The 8,543-nt window shown below is 32.0% G+C and overlaps 1 long non-coding RNA gene across 1 annotated transcript; it reads right to left on the reverse strand.

The window, feature by feature from the left end:
* Nucleotides 1–225: 225 nt before the first annotated feature.
* Nucleotides 226–8,252, reverse strand: LOC133198572 (uncharacterized). Its single transcript, XR_009722500.1, has 3 exons — nt 8,171–8,252; nt 1,208–1,292; nt 226–349 (listed from the first exon to the last, which is right to left on the reverse strand). It is a non-coding gene; the product is annotated as an uncharacterized LOC133198572 (long non-coding RNA).
* Nucleotides 8,253–8,543: the final 291 nt, after the last annotated feature.

Below are 8,543 nucleotides of genomic sequence, written 5' to 3' on the forward strand. Positions count from 1 at the left end.
CCTCGTAATAATTTTAAAGATTCCACTATTTTTTTTTTTAGAATAAATTTGTACAATCTAGGAAGTGTCTTCTCTCAAAGGAATTGATGATTCATTTGTTTTCAATCATCCTAATTAAAACTAGATTTTATAAACGAAATATGGAGACAATGAATAGTATTTAAGCTCAAAAGTCCATTCAAATTATGATTTGAGCAGTGCAACCTCTACCTCAAAAACATCCGAGGTGGGATCAGGTGCCTTAGAGGAGTGAGTATCCACTGCCGACTGTCACTCTCACTGCCAGACTCCAGATGATTCTTCATTAAACCTTGGCTGTAACTGTAGGTAACTTCATATGTGTCTCCACCTATCATTAGTGATACAACTGCCTGTTTACTGCTTAGAGAAAAGTAACACTTAGAAAAGGATAATAAACAAGAATCTGATATACCATGAAAATCCTTAAGAGCAGTGAGGAAACACTTAAAACATTACTTTTCAAGAAACATGCATTTAATATTACATGTACATAATTAATTTATAAAATTTTAATTAGGGATGGAAATAAATAATATCCAAACATGAAACAGATGTGTCAGACTCTGTGGTATCTTTTATTTCAAGCTCACTGGGGTATAATATATATAGTTGACATATGAATGGAAATAACTGTTGTTAATTGATAATATATCATCGATATATCTCACTGTCGAGTTCAAGACCACAGCAAGTGTTTTCTTCTTCTCATGTGTAAGATTTTGAATAAATTCTGCTTCATATGAATATAAAAAGAGGTCTGCTAGCCTAACAACAAGTTGCAATTGGTACCCATGGGAATTCTGACAGATTATTGGAAGACCTGGTCTCCAAAAACTACATATATATTGTCAATCAGAGACTCAAGCATCCAAAAACCTGTATTACTAAAGTATAGCTCAATATGATCACCAAAATCATCATTGCTTGACATAATATGCATGTATAATCTTTCTTTAATATTAATTACATTTTAAAAGGCCCTAATTAAGCCATCATTTTGACATTTATTTAATCATGATTGTGTATACTTTATCAACAATCTCTGCCACTTTCATGCGGATATGGCTTCTTTTTGTGTTTCTCTTGTTGAAGAGCTACAATCTCCAAACTTGTGTATTGAGTATAATAACTTTCATCCTTCTCATATTGGCCTAGGTGAAAACAGATAATACTACAGGTCACTTACTCAGAAGGATTACTTGATTTTGTTGATCATGTTGATTGATGGTAGTCTGCACAGTAGCGCTAGCAGTTTCTTTTTTACCATTTCACTGTGAAAAAAAAATGTGGAACTTATTAAATATTAAAAATATTTACCACTAAATTAGCATTGGTGATATGGTCATTGCTCTTTTTTGTAACAAATCAATTAAACACTGCACCTTTATATAGTATGAATTATATTGCATGTACTTTCGATCAATCTATTTAAAAAACATCAGATTAATTACCAATAGGTTCTTGAATTTTTAGTTTCTGTTGCATTGGGCTGAAATTACGAGAAAAACTTTATTTTGAACAAGCATTTATATGTACAGTATTGTACTTGCATACTTAAATACCTACTATAATTAAGATTAAACAAGCATTTTGAGAGTATTGCATTAGCAATACTAGTCCCCTACCGGCAAGTGTAATCTGGTTCCCACTAAAAAATGAATTGCCACAATACCATTAAAAATCATTGATTAAGAAGCATAACAAAATGCAAACTTGAACTGTAACTCATCAAGATACACTTACATACCAAAACTCAGCTCAATATCTGCAAGTGTTTAGAAAAAAGTGCGGAAAACAAATGGGACAGACTGAAAGAGGGACAGACAGACAGATGGACAGACTCGGAGGAAACCTATAATTCCCTGGTTTCACCGGTAGGGGACTAATAAAAAAGTGGGAAAAAGCCACCCTGTTAAGCCCTACTTTCGTCTCCCATGGTGAGCAGTGGAAAAAGGTCTTGGATATGTTGTACATGTACTTTGTATCAATCTGTACATGCATAATCCATTGGCTTATGAAAGAGGCAATGTATTCGTAATGTAAACTTTTAAATGTAGTGGTAATGTGTACATTTTTTGCAGTGGTAATGAGTATGTAGCGGTAAATAATTACCATTTTGAAAATGTAGCGGTAATGATATTCACCTGGATAAAGAAATGGTCTATCTATTCCAATCACATTTTTGACAAGATAGGGCACTTCTTATTTGCTGTACATATAATTGTTTTCATTTTCATACTGCTTTTTGGGAAGATTGGGAAAATAAAGACCTTTTAGGAAATTTTGGAATAACTATTATACGTACTTTAAAATCATATATATTGGGTTTCCGGTCTTCGTTATCAACTAAATTTGTTTTATAAAACAGAGGAATATGAATAGCAAGTTAAGTTATTACCGGTATATATCCAGCTATATTTTCTTTAATTTTTGGGAGAAATTACTATTGGGAAAATTAACACATTTATTGGGTAAAAAGGCACCTTTTTTTGAATTGGGAGTGGGGCCCTTGAACGGCCCCAATTATAGACAATTGAGAGCCCTGTTTCATATTTGAGAGGTCGATTTATAACCTTCGTTCTTCATTTTTTTAAGCTTTGGGTGTGTGTTGATTACAACACATATGTTAAGTGACTTATCTTTAAGTTATTGTCAAAGAAATTTCAAGTCTGTTAAAATCTTAATGTTTAAATAACTTGTGCCCTGTACGAAATAAGATTTTGTAGCAAATAATCTTTACAACCAAGCTGCAATTTTCCCCAAGTTATCAGGCTGAAAAAGGTGGTGCATATTTAAACCAATGCATATTATATTCGGCAAGATATGGTAACTGCTTGATTGTCACATTTCAGTTTGAAACATGTTACAAGTTTTATTTCAAAAAATGAAAATATTATTGAAAAAGTAAATACAAATACTCATTGACAAAAACTATTTACTAGGGATGGCAATTTCTAACCGGTTAACTGATTACTCGGTTGGAACGATGGCAATCGGTTAGAAAATCTGCAATCGATTAGTCATAAAAAAAATTATAATATATGTAAAACTGAAGGCAATGTACTAAAATTCATTTTCAAAATAGAAATTCCTACCTAAACATTTAATTTAGCATTTTCATTTATTTATTTAGGCTGATTGGGAGGTCATTATGGCTCTCCAGATTAAAATTGTGGGGTAATTGGTCAGTCTGAGATATGTTAATTACTGTTAAAACATCATGTCGTTACCCCGACTGTCCTCTAATTCTTTAATGATAATAATCACCGTTGAGCACCATGAATTGGTGTGTGTGTATCTTTTGCAGTTATCTATCACATTAGATTATAATACAAACATTGTAAATTAAGGGGATGAAGGACACATGGTCACATGACTCTTTTTATCTACGTCATAATCTCCGTTTATATAAGTCCAAAACGTGTAAAGCATCAGTTCTTGTATAATTTTTTGACATTTTTTTTTAAACTTAAATTGCCATCTTATATAAAAAAGTAAAAAGTTTTAACATTCATGTAAACATTAACAAATTATGAAAAAGATTGATCCACTCCTCTGTTTCCCTAAACTGCGCGTCCATAAGTCGGTGACGTCATACACGATCTATTAGTACAGCAAGATCATACTCGGTGAATACAGGGGCAGTATTATTATGTAAAATCAGGTCATAATCAGTATGTGATGAAATATTTTGAGAAACGGGGAACATAAAAATTATGATTGCATGGCTGATGACAGAAATCTTATGTAGGCATATCTTATTTCGCTTATTTAGCTTACGTGTGACGTCATAGTTGGTTTTTCCCGTACTCAAGAAATGTAAATATGACACGTTTTGTCATGCTTATGTCCTCTGTAATGATGTCCTGTGCAATATTGAGGTCAGCTTCACCATTCAAAATTTTTAAAGTTAACCAATAATTTGAAGGACTTGCATTTCAACATAAATTTAAAAATATTGAATGATAGAATTTTTTGTAAATTACGTTTTTTTTTGTTGCTTAAGTTGTCTCAAAAAGTACGTAATTTTCCCTATTCAGATGCGGTGTGACAGGATAAAATTGCTTTTTCGAATTTTAAACCTATTCATACTCTGAAATATTTTAAGAGATACATGTCCACTTGCATATTTTTTATATATGCTTAAAAAATCCCATTATGGACAGAGTATTGGGCCCGGAAACATGAAGAATTAAAACTCCACTTAGATACTGCAGGGCATAGTATTTGTCAATCAATATCTCTAAAATAAGGTCAGAAACCTACTGATATAACTGCTTTAAGATATGTGGGACATACTAAATTAGAAATATACAAAATATGAAAAAAATTGAATGACAAGGATTTTTTTGAGCTCAAGGTCCTTCTTCCCCTTAAGTGATACAATTTAGACTTAGTTTTGATTATGGTGATAATGAAGAATGAACTTGTGTGACATCCGCTCATGAAAATTATCCACGATATCTCAGGCATGGTTCATGGTTTTCTGAATTTTTTCTTGTCTATTGAAAAAAAATATGCGCGTAGTTTTATGATCAAGAAAGACAAATAGAATGATTTTGACCTCTAACAACTTTTTTAAAGACTTCTTGTGCATAGGAATAGAGGTACTTGAAAAAAAGTCAAGAAAATGACATTGTGTAGTTTGATACGATTAACCGGTTAATTGGTCGGAACATTTTGCGGTTAACCGATTTGCAATTCTGTATTTGATTGCCATCCCTACTACAGTGGCTGCAACGTTATTGTTGACAAAAGAATCATGTAGAATCGTTCGTGTAACATGCGTGATCGTTCGTGTAACATGCGAGATCGTGCGTGTATCAGACTCAATCGTTTGCGGTTTTAATCGTGCGTTAAGAAACGTGTAAATTTTGTTTTGTAAGTTTTTATTGGAATGTTTTTGTTATACAAGCATTTCACTTGCCTGTTTTTTTTTTTTTTCAATCCAAATTAAAAAGAAATGAAGCGCGATTTACATAACTGAAAACAGAATGAACTAATTATCGCTTGGAAATAAACAATATAGTAAGTCGTACAATATTGTGTTCTCGTCAAATAGCATGATTTTTTTTCTGATAAACCGTACTTAGATGTTTGATTTTTTTCTCTGATGTTAAATAAATTATATTTATTGCTAATTATGGTCAAGATATTTTTAAAATCAATAGATCAAAAAATAAACATTTTTACAAATAAATAATTCTCAATGCTTACATAAGTATTTAGTCGGTGAATGTACATTTACACAACATGATTCTCGGGGTTTCGTTTATCAGTGTTATCTCTGGAGGTTACTTTTGATTATTTTTTTTAATTTCTGCAAATAAATGATTTGTAAAATAATTGTTGATTTTAGAGATTCACAAATTGAAATGTGGATATAACTTATAATTTAATTCATTTTCATGCCATTTTTTTCAAACTTATCCCTTTCTGCATATTATGAAATCCAATTCAATCAAAACTCACGGTCCACCTACATGTACATCTTCTGATAGAACGAGAAAAAAACAATCAGTTTTCTAAAGTCAGAGAATTACATAAATAATTTTTTGTAATCTAAAATAATTCATAAATCTTACATGTATTTAGTTCCAGAAATATCCATTTCTATTTTTTTTTTTTCATTTTTCAAAGTTGATGAAATAAAATCAATCATTATTTGAAATCTAAGATAAGTATTAAGCCTTATTTCTTTTTGAAAATATCCATTCCTAAAGAATTTGAACTATTTTGCGTTAAGAATCGTGCATTTCCATTAGCAATCGTGTAAGATTGTGTAACGTGTAGAATCTTGTGTGTGAAGGATCATTCGTGTAACAGATTTTATCGTGTGTGAATCGTGCGGAATCGTCTAACGTGATCGTTCGTGTAAGTTGTCAACAATAACATTGCAGCTACTGTATCTACTAAGTGGTTAGTATGTAAATTGTAACTGGTTACAAAACTGGTTATGAAAATTTTAACTGGTTATGATCTTTCTTAATAGTTAATAAACCAGTTAATCATTGCCATCCTTATTCCAAAGATACTTTGTGACAAGTTTTGGTTTAAACTTGTCCAGTAGTTCTTGAGAAGAAGTTGAAAAATGTGAAAAGTTTATGCATGACCCAAGCCCTTGCTTATGCAAAAACATCCAAAAACAGATAGAAATATGTTACCATGGTTACCTAGGTAATTCAGTTAACTTATATCAAACCACACATTGTCAAATAAATAAGACAAAGACTAAGTGCTTTTCAAGGGTCCAGATCAGCATTCAGTCAGTATCAAAGTATCATGGTCTTTAGAGTTTTGTATATGCCTTTTGTCTTCAATGGTAACCTGTACTTATACATGTACTTAAATATGGCCATTGAGGAGACCACTTATAATTAGGCATAAAGTAGACCAGTGAGAAAAATTGAGTAAATTGAATTAACCCTTGATATCAAGTATATACAGTATATAAATATACCATTCTAATGATCTTATTCACTATATGCATCAATACCCTGTATTATATTATACTGCATATCAAATTAAAACTTATTTATTGAGTCACAACTGAAGTGTTGCTGGACTGAAAGACATAAAGATGGACAATATGTGAATCCTATAGAGCTTTATCATTTCATGCAGGCCCTAATTAACATTCAATCAGTGATAAAGTACCTTTTACTTAGATTTTTATATTTACCTTTGTCTGCTATAGCAACCTGTACTTATACATGTTATACTTAAATATGGCCATTGAGGAGACCACTTATAATTGGGCATAAAGTAGACCACTGAGAAAAATTGTTGATATCAAGTATATACAGTATATAAATACACCATTCCATTCTAATGATCTCATTTACTGTATGCATCAATACCCTGTATAGTATTACACTGCATAAACTAAAACTTGTTTATTGTGTCACAACTGAAGTGTTAATTGCTGGCTGAAAGACATATAAAGATGGACAATGTGAATCCTATATAGCTTTAACATTTCATGCAGGCCCTAATTAACATTCAATCAGTGATAAAGTACCTTGCACTTTAGATTTTTTATATTTACCTTTTGTCTGCTATAGCAACCTAGTTCTTATACTTAAATATGGCAATTATGGAAACTGCTGATAATTGGGCATAAAGTAAACCACATAGAAAAAATTAATATACTTAATGGGAAAATTTTACTGTACTCACTGTTAATAGCAAGTACATTTATATGCATGTATTATAGATATATACAGTGGTGCCTTGTTTATCCGGACGCCTCTTTGGCTTAAGTTTGTTAAAAATAATATTGATTAATTTTGAACTGTTTCTTATTTGGGCTAGTAATTTTTTCCTAATCAGTAGCCCCTGGGCTAGTGGGATTTCCAGGAAAATTTCAACCCCTGAAGATAAGTATGAAAAAGTCATTTCTTGAAAAATTACCATCCGGATAAACGAGTCATTTTTCAATGAACTATTACGTTTTGTAGTAGAAATCGACCGTTCGGATGTGGAACACGAATTTCTGGATTAATGAGACAGAATGACATGGAAAAAAATCTATTCCCGAAAAATAGCATCTGGAAGGTGAAGTGTTCGGATAAACATGGCGCCACTGTATATACCATAAATGACTATGACCTATGGTACATATAGTCAGAGAAAAACAATCAATTAAAGCTGACCACATCTCATAAATAGGCATACACCATATTCGATTATATATCATCTACTATATCAGCACCAGGGTATACTCTTCGCATTTGTTACACCTGACTGCTTTATTGTCACAGGTATCGGAGTGGAATGGTGACACATGCTCATGCTGGTTATCTTGCATTGCCTTTGTTTATTTATTTTATTGCAGTTACGTGTACTTGTGTAGTTTGTATACTGCACTGACCTGTGCGACTGTTGTAAGTTTCATTGGCATCTTTCTCTCCTGCCGTGAAAGAAGTACACAGTAATTTTTTGTTGCTACCCAGAGCTATGTAGCATACGTCAGTCTGTCTATACAGACAGGTGACAACAGATTACACTGAACAGTGACTAAGTGAGTGGCTTATATAGGGACCCTACAATATAGCGTGAATAAAGGAATATGGCGGAAAAATTCCTTTTACACAGTGTGTTCAGATTTAAAATCACTAACTTTAAAGCAAACTAATGGATTACATACCTTTTCCCATAATTCACTTCAAATTCCTACTCATCATGTACGGCTACTTCAGAATCTCACATGTATACATTCTTTGACTTTTCCATAGGAACATTATTTCCTACAATGTACAATCACATTTTAAAACATTCAAATATTACTTCCAATTGGACATAATTGGTAGTTCACAAGCTAGAAAGCTCACTTAGTAGTTGGATTGATTGTTTAATTGTATGTCGTTTTACATCCTGTTTAAGAATTTTTCACTAAAATAGAGATGTCACCATATAATGGTCAATAATCTTTTCAACAGTTTTTTTCTTAAGAGATTTCAGGCTGTCTTTACTGCAATTGTCAGTCTACATTACCACCCATTGTGGTATACTGATCCCGA

The sequence above is a fragment of the Saccostrea echinata genome, unplaced genomic scaffold, assembly GCF_033153115.1.
Source record: "Saccostrea echinata isolate AGI-Se365-2 ecotype Australia unplaced genomic scaffold, CSIRO_AGI_Sech_v1 ptg000033l, whole genome shotgun sequence".
Taxonomy (NCBI): Eukaryota; Metazoa; Mollusca; class Bivalvia; order Ostreida; family Ostreidae; genus Saccostrea; species Saccostrea echinata.